Source organism: Elaeis guineensis, chromosome 12 (genome assembly GCF_000442705.2).
Source record: "Elaeis guineensis isolate ETL-2024a chromosome 12, EG11, whole genome shotgun sequence".
Taxonomy (NCBI): Eukaryota; Viridiplantae; Streptophyta; class Magnoliopsida; order Arecales; family Arecaceae; genus Elaeis; species Elaeis guineensis.
Genome location: NC_026004.2, coordinates 77,487,199 through 77,506,945, shown reverse-complemented (window position 1 = coordinate 77,506,945; position 19,747 = coordinate 77,487,199).

Here is a 19,747-nt window from a genome sequence, read left to right as displayed (position 1 = left end):
CAGATTGAAGGATACAAAATTTTAAAATGAAAAAGTCCTTATGCTCTTCAAGGGCAAAATCATAATTTCACTAAAATCTGATTTGATAGTACCATTTGGTAGAACAAATGATTTGAAATCTATTGGTGAAAATTTCATTGTGTTTGGACTTATATTTTTGAAGTTATGAAGGTTTGAAGTGCATGAGTCGACTCATGAGTCAACTCATGGCACTGTGAGCTGATTGGCACGCAAAAATTCTCCTTGGCACGCTAGTTTTCTGGCTTGGCACGACCTGTGAGTCGACTCATGAGTCGACCCACAAGGCATGAGTCGACTCATGAGTCGACCCCTGCTAATTTGAGCCAAGAATTCCAGAAAGCATTCTCTTTTGCAACAGAGGTCGACTCATGAGTCGACCCCTGAAGCATGAGTCGACTCATGAGTCGACCCCTGCGACGGGAAATGTCAGCAACGGCTATTTTTTTGCCCGTTTTAATTGCCATTTTATGCTTCCTAAAAATCCTCTAACGGCTCTTTATCTACCTAAATTATTTTCTCTTGCTTCTAATGCTACAAAATGCTTAAAATGATGAAAGAAATTACAGATTAAATAGCGGATCAAACGTGAAATCAAAAATGAGAAGAACAGAAGAGAGGATCCGAAATTTGCAAGAAAAAGCTGAGATCAACGAAAAATCCAAAAAGAAAAAGAGAGAGGATCCACAATATACCAGAGAGAGTGTGAAAGAGAAAAGCAAGAGCTTTCAAGGAGAGAATCTTTCAAGCTTATTGTTTCAACCTTGATCTAGAGATCGTTCAAAGCTTTCAAGAGATCTTCAATCAACAATCAACCTCTTCTCAAGCATTCAAGCGTTCATCCACTTTGAGAAAATTCGAAAAAGGGGTTCATCATTTGAGTAAAGTTTTTATTGTTATATTTGCTCATTTAAGAGCTGTTATTGTATTAATCTGTGCTCTAAATATTCTTACTCTTTGTGAGTTTTTGTTCTTATTTTTGGAGGATTTCCAAAACAAGAAATGTTGATTCGAACCTGAAATCAGAGTATTTTGGGTTTACTTGTACCCGAGAAACAAGTGATCTAGCTTGGGATAGCTAGTGTCGGAATTTTGACGTTTTGTATTCGCTAGCTTGGGATAGCTAGTGTCGGAGTTTCCGACGTTTTGTATTCGGGTTGAATACAAAGGATAGTGGATTGAAATTTCCAAGTAGGATCTTGGGGAGTGGATGTAGGTGCAAGGTTGGCACCGAACCACTATAAATCCTTGTGTTTGTGGTGTGCTTTATCGCTTTATCTTATTTCTTTATTATATCCTTGCAATACTGCTTTAGATAATTAATATTGAATTAAAATCTTTGTCTTGTTATTCATAAGTAATCCGCTGGGCTTAAAATTTTTAGAAACCCAATTCGCCCCCCCCCCTCTTGGGTTGCATAGCTGGGCAACAAGTGGTATCAGAGCCGGTGCTCTAGCCCTTCTTTGATCTAATAATCAAAGAGCCAAAGATCTATGGCAACCCATGTTGGTATTTCTCTAGCCGAGGGGCAATCAACAAACCGACCTCCACTTTTCAATGGGTCTAATTACACCTATTGGAAAGCTCGGATGAAGATTTTCATACAAGCACTCGACTATGATATGTGGAGTATCATAGTGAATGGTCCTCACACACCCACCAAGATTTTAGATGGTGAGGAATCAACCAAACCCGAGAAAGAATGGGATGAGGTTGACAAGAAATTGGCACAATTAAATGCCAAAGCCATGAATGTTCTTTATTGTGCACTAGATGCTAGTGAATTTAATCGCATTTCTACTTGTGCATCTGCTAAAGAAATATGGAATAGGTTAGAAGTCACCCATGAGGGAACAAATCAAGTAAAAGAGTCTAAAATAAACATGCTTGTACATAAATATGAATTGTTCAAGATAGAGCATGATGAGTCCATAACTGCTATGTTTACTCATTTTACTGATATAATCAATGGTTTAAAGAGTCTTGGCAAATCTTATACTAACAGTGAACTTGTAAGGAAGATTCTCAGGTCACTGTCAAGAACTTGGGAAGCCAAGGTGACTGCCATCCAAGAAGCAAAGGACTTGAACACTCTACCTCTAGAAGAGCTTCTTGGATCCTTGATGACTCATGAACTCAGCATGAAGCAACATCAAGAGGATGAAGTCAAAAAGAAAAGAACCATTGCCCTCAAATCCACAACTTCGCCTGATTATGAAACGGATGACTCTGAAGATGAAGATCAGGATAAAGAGATGGCTCTCATCACCCAAAAATTTAAGAAGTTTCTAAGAAAAAGGAAACAGGGGATGAGAAAGAAATTCATAAAAGGGGATCAAAGCAAAGAAAAGGAGAAAGATCAACCCCCTATATGCTACGAGTGCAAGAAGCCGGGATATTTCAGATCCGAATGTCCACAATTGAAGAAAGGTCCAAAGAAGTTCAAAAAGAAGGCAATGATGGCAACCTGGAGTGCGAGTGATGACTCAAGCTCCGATGAGGAAACCTCAACAGAACAAGCCAACCTGTGCCTGATGGCACATGAAAATGAGGTAACTTCTGAATCCACTAGTGAATTTACTTTTGAAGAATTGCATGAAGCTCTCTATGATTCAATTGATGAATTAAAGAAACTAGGGAAGAAAAACAAAGAGCTGAAATTGAAAAATCAGTCCTTAGTGAAACAAGCTGAAAATCTTTCAATTGAAAAATTCACCTTGATTCAAGAAAATCAAAACTTAAAGGATGAAATGAACAAGCTGAAATCTATAGTAGATAAGTTCACCTTAAGTTCAAACAAACTAAATATGATCCTTGAAAATCAGAAAGCTATATATGATAAGGCTGGATTGGTTATAAACCCCTGAAGAAATAAAAATTTCTGAAGGATATTTATGTAAATTATTCAAGTAACAAGTCTACAAATATTACTTGTTTTAAATGTGGAAGAATAGGACATAAATCATACACATGTCTTATTAACAAATATGCAAACACAAAGAAAATATGAGTTCCAAAAGGAACCATTCTGACTAACCTGAAAGGACCCAAGAAAGCTTGGGTACCTAAGACAGAAACGTGACCTTTGCTTGCAGGTGTGTCTAGCATCCCAAGAAGGAAACAGGAAATGGTATCTTGACAGCGGATGCTCGAGATACATGACTGGTGATGAATCATAATTCATCATGCTTGATGCTAAGGATGGAGGGATGGTCACCTTTGGAGATAATGGCAAAGAAAGATCATCGGGATAGGTAACATTGGTATCACTCCCTCCAAATACATTGAGAATGTTTTATTAGTTAAAGGTTTAAAGCATAACTTACTTAGCATTAGTCAATTCTGTGATAAAGGATATAAAGTAAGTTTTGAATCATCTGTTTGCATTGTGACGAGTCCTATTAACGATGGCATTAAATTTATAGGACATAGGCATGGCAATGTTTATATGGTAGACTTGAATGATTTAACCAAATTAGACATGCAATGCCTAGTTTCCTTAAATGCTAAAATAAATGAGACTAGTTGGCTGTGGCATCGTAGACTTGCACATATTAGCATGCATTCTCTTTCAAAATTAATCAAAAAGGATTTAGTTCTCGATTTGCCAAAATTGAATTTTGAAAAGGATAGAATTTGTGATGCATGCCAATTAGGTAAACAAACTAGAGTATCATTTAAATCCAAAAACACTGTTTCAACTTCTAGACCTTTAGAGCTCTTACATATGGATTTATTTGGACCAACAAGAACCACCAGTCTAGGAGGAAAATGATATGGCTTTGTAATTATAGATGATTATTCTCGTTTTACTTGGGTTTTCTTTTTAGCTCACAAAAATGAAACTTTTCAAATTTTCACGAAATTTTATCGAAAAGTCACTAATAAAAAAGGATTTTCAATTCAAAATATTAGAAGTGATCATGGAACAGAATTTGAAAATCATGACTTTGAAAATTTTTGTGATGAAAATGGAATTGGCCATAACTTTTCTGCTCCTAGGACACCCCAACAGAATGGGGTAGTAGAAAGGAAAAACAGAACTTTAGAAGAAATGGCCCGTACTATGCTTTGTGAAAGCAACCTTCCAAGATATTTTTGGGCAGAAGCTATTAACACAGCATGTTACATTTTGAATCGTGCTTTAATTAGACAATTTTTAAAGAAAACCCCCTATGAACTTTGGAAAGGAAGAAAACCAAATATTGCATATTTTCATGTCTTTGGTTGCCGATGTTTTGTATTAAATAATGGAAAAAAAAACTTGATAAATTTGATGCAAAATCAGATGAAGCAATCTTTCTAGGTTACTCCTCCACTAGTAAAACATTTAGAGTGTTCAACAAAAGAACTTTAGTAGTTGAGGAGTCCATACATGTTGTCTTTGATGAATCTAACGATCTTCCTTCAAGGAAGAATGAGGGTGTTGATGATGCAGATCCACTAATAGAAGGTATGAAGGAGATCACTCTGAAAGACTCAGCAACTCCAGAAGACAAGGATCAAGAAGACAAACAAAATGAGAAAGGTGAAGAAATTCAAGAACAACCTCAAGGTACAAATGACTTACCCAAGGAATGGAGGTATGTTCACAACCACCCTAAGGAGTTAATAATTGGTGATCCTATACATGGGGTAAAAACCCGTTCTTCACTTAGAGATGTACTTAATCATTGTGCATTTGTATCTCAACTTGAACCTAAAACTTTTGAAGAAGCTGAAAATGATCATAACTAGATTAATGCTATGCAAGAAGAACTTAATCAATTTAAAAGAAATAATGTTTGGACCTTAGTAAAAAGACCTAAAGATTATTCAATAATTGGCACAAAATGGGTCTTTAGAAACAAATTAGATGAGCATAGAAATGTAATTAGAAATAAAGCAAGACTGGTTGCTAAGGGATATAATCAAGAAGAAGGAATTGATTTTGATGAAACCTTTGCACCTGTTGCTAGATTAGAAGCCATTAGACTTCTACTTGCTTATGCTTGCTTTATGAAATTTAAACTATTTCAAATGGATGTTAAAAGTGTATTTTTAAATGGATATATTTCTGAAGAAGTATATGTAGAACAGCCCCCTGGATTTGAAAATTATGCTTTTCCCAATCATGTCTTTAGATTAAATAAAGCTTTATATGGTCTAAAACAAGCACCTAGAGCATGGTATGAAAGGCTAAGCAAATTTCTACTAAATAATGGTTTCTCAAGAGGCAATGTAGATACAACCCTATTTATTAAAAGAAACCAAAATGATATGCTAATTATACAAATTTATGTTGATGACATAATTTTTGGGTCTACTAATGAATCCTTTTGTCAAGACTTTGCTAAGCTTATGCAGGGAGAGTTCGAGATGAGCATGATGGGAGAACTCACCTTCTTCCTCGGACTCCAAATCAAACAATCAAAAGAGAGAATCTCCATCACCCAAAGCAAGTACACCAAGGAACTACTCAAAAGATTTGGAATGGAGAACTGCAAACCAATTGGCACACCAATGAGTCCCTCAAGTAAGCTTGACAAGGATGATGAAGGTAAAAGCGTAGACTTAAAATACTATAGAGGTATGATTGGCTCATTATTATATCTAACTGCAAGTAGGTCTGATATCATGTTTAGTATTTGCTTATGTGCTAGATATCAATCTAATCCTAAGGAATCTCATTTGAATGCTGTTAAAAGAATCCTTAGATACTTAAATAGTACACAAACTATAGGGCTATGGTACTCTAAGGACTCACAAATTAATTTATTAGGATATTCAGATGCTGATTTTGCTGGATGTAAATTAGATAGAAAAAGCACAAGTGGAACTTGCCAATTTCTTGGAGTTAACCTAATCTCATGGTTTAGCAAGAAATAAAATTCGGTGGCACTGTCTACGGCTGAGGCCGAATACGTTGCAGCCGGAAGTTGTTGTGCTCAAATCTTGTGGATTAAGCAACAACTCGAAGATTTTGGAATCAAACTTAATGAAACACCAATAAAATGTGATAATACAAGTGCCATAAATCTATCTAAAAATCCAATTCAACACTCAAGATCTAAACATATTGAAATAAGACATCATTTTATAAGAGAACATGTTCAAAACAAAAATATAATTCTTGAATATGTTTGCACTGAAAATCAATTAGCCGATATCTTTACAAAGGCCCTTAGTGAGGATAGATTCTGTGAAATTAGGAGAAATCTAGGAATTCTAGATCCATTTGTCTGAAATTTCTCAATTTCCAAAGAATAGATGTCAAAAAAAAAAATCTTAGAGCTCAATTTTCAACATCTATCCTGGTCTCAAAAGCTCAGAATTATCACTTTAAAAACTTATCATTGAGCAAAATTCCTTCTCTCAAAATTTTAAATTTTTTTGGAATTTATTTGTATTTTTCCTGAATTTCTGAACTTCATGAGTCGACCCCCATGAGTCAACTCAATGGCAAACTTGTAAATCCCACCAACTTTCAACGGATTCATTGTTTTTATAAGGGTTACTGTTTGTGAGACGACTCATCTTCCCATCGTTCTTCTTCCAAAAGCCGTCTTCTCCAACTCTTCTTGCTCCAAATCCAAGGATCAATTCTGAGGCAATTCTCTCTCCTACTCTCCACCAAAAATCGCCTCCTTGGAAAAGAGATTTCTCGTGCTTTCTCGCTTTGCTTGGCGCGGTTTGAACATGCCCTAGCACTTCACCGAACTTCCAAAATCCACTTCTTTTCTCCACTAAAATTCCTCTTTACTCTCTTGAGATCCCTCCTCCTCTCAATTCAAGTCTTCTTGTCTGCTACCTTATTGGATATGGCTCCAAAGATGAAACTTCCCCAAAGAAGGAAATCAATCCGTGAGCCTGAGAAAATTGTCCGAAAGAAAAGGCATGCTCAGTCTTCCAGTGTTCCTGCTCCAGTTTCAGTACCTGCTCAAGGTCCCTCTCAATCCTCCATAAGCCCCAGTGTGAATCCTCTTTCTGATAGAAAAGTAGAAACCGGGAAAAATATAGATTTTCGGTTCTTTGAGAAAGAAGGCTTTACTTTTGCTACCAAGATCAAAAATCAAGGATGGGAACTTTACTGCTCCCTTAAGGAAGTCACCTATGTTGACCTTGTTAGAGAGTTCTACCAGAACCTACATTATGGAAACGGGTCAGTGACTTCAACAGTCAAAGGGATTGACATATGCTTGGATTCTAGGATATTGGGAGATATACTTCAGTTGCCTAGTGAAGGATACTCATATATGGAACTCCCAATTAAAGAAGAAGGGATCAGAATTATCTTAGGAGAAGCTTTTTCAGGAAGTTTAAACAAATTGGAAGCAAAGCTATTATCCATTGAGATGAGGGTCCTGCATCAGATTGTAACAAAACTCTTTTTTCCTAGGAGTGGTAGACATGACTTACTGTCTGGCAGAGATGTATGTGTCATGTTTCATATCATCACTCAGACCCCCCTAAACCTCCCTGCACTTATGATAGAGGCCATGAGAGAAACTTTGAACAGATCCAAGGCACACTTGCCTTATGGTATGGCCCTTACTAGAGTATTTAGGAGGTTTGGAGTTAGCTGTGAAGGGGAGACACCTACCAAGCTCTCACATGTGGACACTTTCAACCAACACAGCCTGCATTGAATGGGAATTACAAAGACTGTTGGTGGTTGGATCAAGGGCTCTGAAGAAAGAACTGAGGAGAGAGTTGAGGAAAGAGCTGAAGACAGAACTGAAGGCAGAGTAGAAGAAGAAGGTCCATCTTCTCCTGTACATGACTTCAGGGCAGCTTCACCAGATACCCAGTTCATTCCTGATACTGAGGCTGGCCCTTCAGAGTTTACTAGGATGCCCACACCAGTGTATCAGCCAGAGAGCAGAGCACCTCATTCAGAGTTCAGACTGGCTGACGATCAGATCGAGCATATATCACAGCGTGTGGCTTCTTTGCTGTCTAGTCAGTGGGGTAGTACTTCTTTTGCACCTGGTGCCACTTCTTCTGATCAGACCATTACTCCCCACATCTCCACTGTGTTTCAGATGATATCAGATCAGTCCATCAGGATACAGCAGCTTGAGGACACAGTCTGGAGACTTACTGGCAGAGTTCTTGACTTGCAGGGGCAAGTCCTTGCATTGGCCCATCCCCAGCCACAGGAGTCTACCATTGAGGTCACAGACCTCACTGCAGAGGCTGGCAGGCTCAGAGGAGCACTAGAAGGTGGATATGAGCTACTGAGGAAAGAGATCCGAGGATCGAGTGAGCATGCTACCACCCAGTTCACTGCTCTACTTCAATCTGTTTCCAGAGCACTGAACGTACTTGATTCTATTAGACTCACCCTTTCTGTTCAGTCCCTAGCATCTCAGCGTTCTCAGCCACCCAGTTCATCTCGTTCTCCTGCTCGTACCAGAGGCAGACGGGGTAGAGGACGTACTTCTGATCCATCATCTCCTCACCCTATATCTGATGACTCCGATCATTAACTTATCTTGATCTTTACTAGGTCCTAGGAGTTAGTATCTTATTCTAGGATCTATACCTTGGGGCCATGTATTGACAATTAGCTGGTTGAATTTTATTTTTAAGAACTATGTATTGAAACAATTATGATATTAATGGAATCATCTTTTACCTATATTTCTACCTCTTTGTAATGATATCGATCATATTTTGGTTATATATTTTCTTCTTGTTGAAATATTGTCTTCTCTTTGTTGTTGTTTGCTGTTGATAATTGCTATATTAAGGGGAGCAAACATCTGTGAAAAACTCTAAAGAGAAAGAAATTAAAGAATATTTCAGAAAAAGAAAAGGAAGAGTTAACTATGTTTGATGATGTCAAAAAGGGGGAGAAATTAAACAAAAACAAAAATTGAAATTAGATAAAAAGCAAAACCCTAAATTATGAGAAAAAGGGGGAGAAATTAAACAAAAACAAAGATTGGAAGATTAAAACAAATATTGGAGAAATTAAACAAAAACAAAGATTGGAAGATTAAAACAAATATTGGAGAAATTAAACAAAAACAAAGATTGAAAGATTAAAACAAATATTGGAGAAATTAAACAAAAACAAGGATTGAAAGATTAAACAAAACTTTGAGAAATTTGGTATCGAAATTTGGTATCAGACAGAACTTAAAGCCATCCATCAAAAGCAAAATCATAAGTACAATGCAAATAAGTATTTTTTTTATGCTCTGATATATTTCAAAATTCAAACTTGCTCTGATACATCTTTTGAAATTTTATTCACCTTGATACATCTTAAAAAATTTGTTTTACTCTGATACACCCTACAATTTCTTTTAACTTGCTCTGATGCATGATAAAATTTGCTCTGATACAATGTGAAGGTTTCTCTGATAAATTATAACATTTGATCTGATACAGTGAGAAAGTTTCTCTGATATATTATAACATTTGCTCTGATACAGTGTGAAATTTTCTCTGACATTTGCTCTAATACAGTGTGAAATTTTCTCTGATATATTATAAAATTTTCTTGCTCCGATACATTGTAAAATCTTTTCTGATATCATTGTAAAAATTATTTTTCTTGCTCTGATACATTGCAAAATTTATTAATCTTCTCTTGCTCTGATATATCTTGAACTCAAAATGATCTAATATCCTTTTCAAATCTTTAAGAAAATGGACAAACTATTTTTGCATTTATATTACATGCCAAAAGAATCATACTCTTTTCAAGCATATACACCTATAATGGATTCTTTTGAAATTAATGCATTAACATAAATATTTTTGTTCAAATATTTTGTCATCATCAAAAAGGGAGAGATTGTTGCTCCTAGATTGATTTTGATGATTACAAAGCAGATTGAAGGGATACAAATAATTTTAAAATAAAAAAGTCCTTATGCTCTTCAAGGGCAAAATCATAATTTTACTAAAATCCTGATTTGATAGTACCATTTGGTAGAACAAATGATTTGAAATCTATTGGTGAAAATTTCATTGTGTTTGGACTTATATTTTTGAAGTTATGAAGGTTTGAAGTGCATGAGTCGACTCATGAGTCAACTCATGGCACTGTGAGCTGATTGGCACGCAAAAATTCTCCTTGGCACGCTAGTTTTCTGGCTTGGCACGACCTGTGAGTTGACTCATGAGTCGACCCACAAGGCATGAGTCGACTCATGAGTCGATCCCTGCTAATTTGAGCCAAGAATTTCCAGAAATGCATTCTCTGGTTTTTGCAACAGAGGTCGACTCATGAGTCGACCCCTGAAGCATGAGTCGACTCATGAGTCGACCCCTGCGACGGAAAATGTCAGCAATGGCTATTTTTTTGCCCATTTTAATTGCCATTTATGCTTCCTAAAAATTCTCTAACGGCTCTTTATCTACCTAAATTATTTTCTCTTGCTTCTAATGCTACAAAATGCTTAAAATGATGAAAGAAATTGCAGATTAAATAGCGGATCAAACGTGAAATCAAAAACGAGAAGAACAGAAGAGAGGATCTGAAATTTGCAAGAAAAAGTCTGAGATCAATGAAAAATCCAAAAAGAAAAAGAGAGAGGATCCACAATATACCAGAGAGAGTGTGAAAGAGAAAAGCAAGAGCTTTCAAGGAGAGAATCTTTCAAGCTTATTGTTTCAACCTTGATCTAGAGATCGTTCAAAGCTTTCAAGAGATCTTCAATCAACAATCAACCTCTTCTCAAGCATTCAAGCGTTCATCCACTTTGAGAAAATCCGAAAAAGAGGTTCATCATTTGAGTAAAGTTTTTATTGTTATATTTGCTCATTTAAGGAGCTGTTATTGTATTAATCTGTGCTCTAAATATTCTTACTCTTTGTGAGTTTTTGTTCTTATTTTTGAAGGATTTCCAAAACAAGGAAAGGTTGATCCGAACCTGAAATCGGAGTGTTTTGGGTTTACTTGTACCCGGGAAACAAGTGATCTAGCTTGGGATAGCTAGTGTCGGAGTTTCTGACGTTTTGTATTCGGCTAGCTTGGGATAGCTAGTGTCGGAGTTTCCGACGTTTTGTATTCGGGTTGAATACAAAGGATAGTGGATTGAAATTCCCAAGTAGGATCTTGGGGAGTGGATGTAGGTGCAAGGTTGGCACCGAACCACTATAAATCCTTGTGTTTGTGGTGTGCTTTATCGCTTTATCTTATTTCTTTATTATATCCTTGCAATACTGCTTTAGGTAATTAATATTGAATTAAAATCTTTGTCTTGTTATTCATAAGTAATCCACTGGGCTTAAAATTTTTAGAAACCCAATTCACCCCCCCCCCCCCTCTTGGGTTGCATAGCTGGGCAACAACCTCTGTAGTCTGCACACCTTAGACTCATCAGTGGATGTGAATCTTTCAGGTTGTATCATATACACCTCTTCATCCAGCTCTTCGTTTAGGAAAACTGTCTTCACATCCATCTACCAGATTTCATAGTCCAGATGGGCAGCATTTCATCGTCATAGTCTATACCATAATGTTGACGATATCCCTTGGCAACTAGACGAGCTTTATAGGTATCCACCTTTCCGTCTGTGCCTCTCTTCCTCTTGAAGACCCACTTACACCCTATGGGTTTTACTCCTTTGGGTGGGTCAACCAATGTCCACACATCGTTGACCTTCATGGACTCCATTTCAGATTTTATGGCCTCCATCTATTTCTCAGAGTCGGATCTCTGCATTGCATCCATGTAGGTGATCGGATCCTCATCATTTTCATCAAGTTTGATAGGATCGCCATCCCAGACCAAGAAACCATAGTATCTGTCCGGTTGACATAGTACTCTACCAGATCGCCTTAAGGGTGCTTGAACAATGGGCTCCCGATCTGATCTAACCAAATCTGGTTTAGGTTCAGCAACTTGTGTCGATTTTTTCACCTGCCGAACTTCGTCAAGTTAGACCTTAGAGGCAACAGTCCCTTCACCAAGGAACTCCTTTTCCAAAAAGATTACCTTAAGGCTGACAAACACTTTTTGCTCATCAGCTAGGTAGAAGTAATATCCTTTGGTCTCTTTTGGGTATCCTATAAAATTACACTTGTCAGACCTAGGTCCAAGCTTGTCCATAATTAAACATTTAACATAAGTCAGACACCCCCAAACCCTAAGGTGCGAGAGTACTGGCTTACGTCCTATCCATATCTCATATGGTGTTTTGGTTATAGACTTACTCAGAACTCTATTTAGAAGGTAACAAGCCGATTCGAACGCATATTTCCAGAGGAAGATCGGCAGACCAGCAAACCTCATCATGGATCGAACCATGTCCAACAAGGTCCAATTCCTCCTTTCAGATACACCATTATGTTGTGGTGTTCCAAGAGGAGTCCACTGAGAGGGAATCCCATTCTTCTCAAGATATGTCAAAAAATCATTGAAAATGTATTCACCTCCTCGATCAGATCGAAGAGTTTTAATACACTTTTCAGTTTATTTTTCTACCTCATTTCGGAATAGTTTGAACATTTCAAATGACTCTAATTTATGCTTCATTAAATAGACATACCCATACCTCGATAGGTCATCTGTGAAGGTTATGAAGTAGAAATATCCACCTCTTGCACTTGAGCTCATGGGTCCACATACATCAGAATGTACCAAACCCAAGAGTTCACTGGCTCGCTCACCTTTTTCAGTAAAAGGTGATTTGGTCATTTTACCAAGAAGACAGGACTCATAGGTTGGAAGTGATTCACAATCACCTACTTCAAGAATTTCTTCTTGAGCCAACATGTTTATCCTGTTCTTATTGATATGACCTAGCCTACAGTGCCAAAGGTAGACTTCTGACATATTATCTATTCTAGGGCATTTATCGGAGGTTTGAACCACATTAACAGGTTGTGATAGAAAGTAAATTTCATTATTAAGTTGTCCAACAAATATTGTAACACTATTCAAAATGATATTACAAACATTTCTTTTTATTAAAAATTGATAACCGTTCATGGCCAAAAGGCCTACAGAAATAATATTTAATAAAAAGCTTGGACAATAGTGACATTCACTCAGAATTACGTTTCGAAAATTGATTACAAGGTTCATGATTCCTAATGCTAGAATTGGAACTTTGCTTCCATCTCCAACGTTCAAGAATCTCTCGCCTTCATCAAATCTCCTACTGACCTGCAGACCCTGCATCGAATTGCAAATATGATAAGGGCTTCAGGTATCCAATACCCAGGCAGTAGTATCACAAATGAAAAAGTTGCAAGGTGTTATCATATAAGTACCTTGCTTCTTCTTCGGCCTGTTCGGGTCCAGGAAAGCAATGTATAGAGGATAGTTCCTCTTCCAGTGCCCCTGCTTCTTGCAAAAGAAGCACTCCGCCTGGCTCTGGTCGGGCTTGCGCTCTTGGTCTGACCCTGTGCAGACGTCCCAGCATGCAGCTGCACCTTCTTATTCTTCTTCTTCTTGTTCTTCTTCTTCCCTTTCTTAAAGGGTCGACGACTAGAAGAAGACCCTCCCACAACATTCACCGACTCTTTATGGAGCTGGTGATCCTTCTCAAAGTTTTGCAGCAACCCCAACAAATCGTGGTAGTTCACTACAGACTTTGTCATCCGAAAATGAGTAAGGAAGGGGAGGAAGGACTTGGGCAATGAATTACGGATCGCATCCTTATCGAGCTGCTCATGCAGGGGAAAGCCCAATTTAGTTAGGCACTCAATCATTTCGATCATATACAGTACATGATCAGTGACTGAGGCTCCATCCCTCATTCGAGCATTGAAAATGGCACAACTAGTTTTGTGCCTTTCAACATCGTCAGGCGTGCCAAATGAGTCGTTCAACATTTGAAGCATCTCCTATGGCTGGGCATTCTCGAATCTGCGGCTGAACTCATCATTCATTGCCGCCAGCATAATGCACCGAACGGTGGTGCGATCGTTGAGCCACTTCTGATAAGTGTCTCGGACCGTCCCTCTAACATTCGGGGCTGGCTCCTTGGTGCTGGATCCGTTACTACATAAAGGATCCGCTCATGCTCAAGAATGATTTTTAATTTTTGATATCAGTTATCGAAATTAGGTCCCATGAGCTTATCATTATCGAATAGTTGCAATCGCAACACTCAGAACCTACATGAATATGGTTACTGTATAATTCATCCTTTTGACTCCTGTGTTTAGGACAACTCAGGGTTAAACTGTCAACCCTGATTAGATCATCCGAATCGTGCTCAACTCAAACAGTCCTGTGACTCCTCAAAAAGACTACCTTGGCCAAGATTTTGCTAAATTGAAACATGATTGTACACAGCTCCTAAACTGGAGTGGTCAATCCCATCTTGACACGCACCGACAAGTCAAGTACTTTACTGCACCCAGCAGCCTTCCGTCACTGAATTAGAAATTCAGGTAGTCCAGTGCCTAAGTGCAGTGAGTTGCTTGCAAGTCACCGTGGCGTCTCAGGTCGGAGGGATATTTATACCCATATTCCATCGGAGCAAATCTTGACAGTAGAAATAGCTCCAGAGTCGGTCACGTTCAGTGCAGATGTACCCTTACATCTCACCTGTATGCCATACCAGTGTCTCCACACTCATTGGTTAAGAGGACAACCAACCTATATGGCACACAACGACCTATGCTTGATAAACATTGTCGTCCTTGGTAACAACGTATCATTTGGTCGCGAACAGATTTAAGGACAAAATGACAAATCCTCCATTGTCGAGTCTAAATAGTCCTAAGGACTTCACCACAACATAGGAGTTCATTAGAAGATGAAATATTTCATGATGAAAAATATTAAAATAATTTTTATTAATTCATAATTCATGTACATATACAAAAATGAGTACAACCGTCAACAGACAGGCTGACGATTGACTTTGGGATACTATTCCCAACACTCTGTCTCAGCAATCTAAGAGAAGCTCGGATATTTTCGAGGTTGCTTATGGGTGAACTGTTGTTGGGTGCCTTAGGTATTGACGCTGCAGATGGAAGTCATCTGCTGTAGAAGTTCAGATGGAAACTTTTTGTTGGAAAAATCTGGCTGGAGTCTGATTGCTAGAGAAGTCCATCTGGAATTGTCCGCTGGAGAGGTCCGGTTGCATGAGAAATCCGACAGAAGATCGATCGATAGAAAAATTTTGAAGGTGCTATAGAAGGTTGATCGATTGAAGAGTCCGGAAGGCGTTGTGAAAGTTCATCCGCTAGAGGAGTCTGGAGGACATTGTGGAAGGTCGACCGTTAGAGGGGTCCGGAGAGAATTTGTTCGTTGGAGGGGTCTGGTCGGCACTGTTGAAGTCCAGTTGGCACTATTGAAGGTTGATGGCTGGAGAGGTACGAAAGACACAGGAGACAGTCGGTTACTGTAGAAATCCAGCTACTGGAGCCCATCCGTTGCAGAAGTTCGTCTGAAATCCATCCACCGTAGAAGTTCGGACGGAATCCGATTCTTATAGGAGCCCGGAAGGAGGCCGCTTACTGTAGAAGCTCGGATGGAGACCAGTTGCCGTGGAAGTCTGGATGGAGACCGCTTATTGTAGAAGCTCGGTTGAAGACTGCTTGCAATAGAAGTTCGGATGGAGACTGCTTATTGTAGAAGCTCAGTTGAAGACCGCTTGCAATAGAAGTTCGGATGGGGAACGCTTATTGTAGAAGCTCGGCTGAAGACTGCTTGCAATAGAAGTTCGGATGGAGATAGCTTATTGTAGAAGCTCGACTGAAGACTGCTTGCAATAGAAGTTCGGATGGAGACCGCTTATTGTAGAAGCTCGGCTGAAGATCGCTTGCAATAGAAGTTCGGACAAAATTTGGAAGGCGGTCGACCACTGTAGAAACTTGGACGGAGTCTGGTTACTGTAGAAGTCCTACTGCTGGAGAAGTTCGGACATTGACGAAGTCTGAAAGAAGCTCAAAGTAAAGTCGATCATGACAGGAGGAAGTCTGGAAGAGATTCAGAGAGTAGTCGATCACTGTAGAAAATTGACTGATAGTAGAAGCCCAAAGAGCATTTGGAGCAGTCCGATAGATGACTGAAGGAGCTCATTATTGGAGAAGTCTGAAGGGTACGATAGGAGTTCGTCCATTGGAGGAGTCTAAAGGACACTGTGGAAGGTCGACTGCTGGAGGAGTCTGGATGGTACTGTGGAAGCTCGGACGGTCGGGGGAGTTCAGAAAGATGCCGCACAAGGTCGGAAGCCGGAAGAGTCCTGGGAGGGTTGGCCTCTTATGAACTTCGACTGGGGTTATTTTATACCCAACACTAGTCCCCCTACTTTCGAGTTTAAATTTTGAATGAAGAAAGTATAGAGAAATTTTCACAGCCGAAGTTGCCCCCTTGATTTTCGGACTCGATTGTTTCCAGATATTTTGGCATTTGGCGTGCCGGTGCTGGATTCTTTTCGAATCGAGGCGATCTGAAAAGATTTTTTCAGAATTTCTGTTGGAGCGTCGCCCCAGGTATGGTGCAATGATGATTCTATCAATCGTCAGCCGTCTGCCGCAACGAGTGGGACATGCGGCAGTTTTAGGTCGGCCAAAGAAGATCTGCAATCATTATTGCGTCGGATCCTGAGGTTTATTTAAACCCATCCCCCTCCTTCAGAGGTTTCACCTTGCCTGAGATTTTTTTCCGATCCCCTCTTCTTCCCTGAGAGCTTCGTCCTCTTCCAGCATCCCTCTCGATCTTAGGCACCCTTCAGGTCGACCTCCATCGCCTTCACTGCCCTCCTGCACCTCTCGGACCAGCCTAAGTTAGTTTCAAAATCTTTCTTTTTCTTATTGTTCTTCCATTTTTCCTCCTCTGCATTCTGCTCGTTCGGTTTCTTCGCGAGTGCCTTGTTTCTTATTTTTTCTAATTTTTTTGAGATTTTTTGGGGTTTTCATTTGATTCAAAATGTCCTCCAATACTTCCTCTTCTAGCAGTTCTAGAAGTTCGTCAGCTCCAGCCCCCCAAAATCTTAGTACTGTAGATGAACTCGTACTTAAAGTCGGACCTTGTCCGATCTTTGTACCAGACACCATTCCTATCTCTTTGACCTTAGACGACCTCTCGTTGATTAGAATTCAGTATGGGGTTCCTCCGGAGTATGAGCTTGAGCTTTCCAGACCAACTGATCGGGCTAACACCCCTCCCCCTAGCCGCTTTTGTTTATACCAGGATGCCTTCCGCATCGGACTTCGACTTTCACTCCCACCTTTTGTTGTTCCTTTTAGGTTTCTGATAGAATTTCTTTCCCTCTGTCATTTAGCTGAAGTCCGGTCAACTCTTCCTTTGTTTAGAAACTTTTATACCTTTAAGCATCACCCTTCGACAAAGGACTGGTGGTACTTCTCCCTCCAGTTCGGTAGGAAGAGATTACTGAAAGGTGCCCCCTCTTCTATCCACAACTGGAAGGAGAGGTACTTCTACGTTCGATGCCCGACCCTAAGGCTGGAGTTGCCCCCCTGGGACTCCTTGAGGGACTCCGTCTGTCAGACTTCTAGCCTGGGAAAGGATGACCTAGAAGCCTTCAATAAACTTAAGACTTATCCAGCTCCTCTCCTCTCTGACCTTCTGAAGGAGCAACTTTTATTCAATGTCGGCTTGAGCCCTCTCAACCCTGTCGGTATTTTTTCTCTTTCTCAAGTCATTCACTGCTTTCTCTTTCTCTTGTTCTATTTCTAAGCTGTGTCAATCTTTTCTCATTGCAGATATGGACGCAGACGCAGCTCGGATACTATCCAAGGGTCTCAAGGCCCATAAGAGGAAAGACGTCGCAACTTCTGGGTTGGCGAAGAAGGCGAGGGTAGAGGAGACAAGCTCGGCCGTGCTTGCACAAGCGGCCATTATCGGTGATGCCCCCTCCGACGTCGAGCCCGCAGTCCCTCGAGCTTCTTCAAGAAGCCCTCCGATCAAGGTTTTCGCTCTCGAGTCTCGTCCTGAGGAGGCATCGGGGGTCGAAAGGAAAAGAAGGAAGAAGATGGTGGTCCACAAGATCAGCAGCAGCAGGGCTGCCATCGAAAGGTCCAACGGCTCCGAAGAGGATCCGGGGGAGAATTCCTTCAACAACAGGGATTTAATAAAAAGGTTGGTCGACGGGTGTGTTTTGCTCGAGATCGTCCACAGGATCGTCCATGTCGATCCTGAATAGTGGGTTTGGGACTCTCTGGGGTCCTTTCTTAAGGTAAGCCGATTTACTTTTTCTTTCCTTTCGTTTCTTTACTTAGTTCATTCCTTAGCTTTCATATTGACTTTCTGACCGCTCTTGCAGATTAGACACCAGCTCATCGCCAACATCGAGGCGATGAAAAATACAAAGAAGGAAGCAGCCCAGGCGAAGGAAGGCCACTAGGCTGAGGCTGCCCATCTTAAGGAGAAGGTCGTCGAAGTCACGAGTCTCCAAGAGGCACTCCAGAAGGAGGAACAAACTTCGGTGGATCTAAAGGCTGCTTTGGAGGAGGAAAGAAGGAAGGCAGAGGTCGAGGTCTCCAAGCTGAAGGAGCAGATCCCGATCTTAGTCTCGGAGGCAAGGGCCCAAGTAGTGGAGGAGTTTAAGACCTCCTCCGAGATGAGGGATCTGAATATCAAGTTCGGCCAGACTACCTTTATCAAAGGTTTCGAGCTTTGCCAGGACAAGGTGGTCGCGAAGTTTCCCGAACTCGACCTCAGCTTCCTGGATGAAGCGTCCGACGATGAAGCCGGACCTTTCGAAGCTGCTGTCGGTCTTCCTCTAGTCGAGACCTCTTCAACTGCCGTAGCTACCGTGACCGACCTTTCGGGGGTGCCGAGCTCCTCCACTTCTGCTTCAGAGGTCCGAGACCTCTAATTTTATACTTTTTTTTGTTATAATTTTTTTTTTCTCTTGTACTTAAGAATTATTCAATCGATGAGATCGAATTCTTCTTTATAGAGAGCTCCTTTTTCTCCTTCTATTTCCTTTTTCCTCCTTTTTTTTCTTGCAATGACTTGCATTGTGACGCTCTTGTTTCCCGACAACAGTGCCCTGTCGAAGCTCTTCCCCTACCATAGGGGATTCCTTTGAAGTCTGTGATCCAGGATCTAAGAAGAGAAGTTCATCACCTAACGAAAAAATCAAAGAAGATGGACGATGAACTTCACAAGCTGAGGAAGAGCCATTCGGAAGCCACCATGGAGGTTACTCACCTTCGAAACCTCCACAGAAAGGACTTCATGGACTACAGCTGGAAGAAGGCCAACTTCGAGAAGGAGCTTGAGGAACTCCAGAAATGTGCCAGCGATCGATCTTGGACTCAGGCCTCCAAGATCAGCTCCCTTAAGATCGAGTTGGTGGCCTCACGGGAGAAGATCGGTCAATTGGAAGGGAGCTCGTCCCGACTTCCAACTCAAGCTAATCACGGTCGGGACTGGTCAAAAAAATTTTTTGACCTCCAGAAGCAGCTACAGGATGCCGAGATGAATTACAACACTTGCCGAGTTGGCTGGTGCGGATAAATAGACAACTACAGAAAGAGGCTCAAGATGATGACCGACGAGGTTGCTCGCCTTCAGAAGCAGTTGTCCGAAAGAGCCCAGGCCATTTCGATTCAAGGCTCCGACGAGCTCCAATCCTTGAGGGGGACCATAGAAGAACTGTCCGTAGCCCTTAGGAAGGAGAAGGCCGAACTACAGCGGTTGAAAATTTAGCTGGCCTATGAGCAGCAGACGGTCAAGGATGTAGAAGAGGAGTCTGAAGTTCTGAGGAAGAGGCTTCGAAAATCGAAGGGCGAAAGCCTGCGGTTTCACCAAATGTATCGAGAGATGCTGCTAAGAAAGAAGAAACTGGA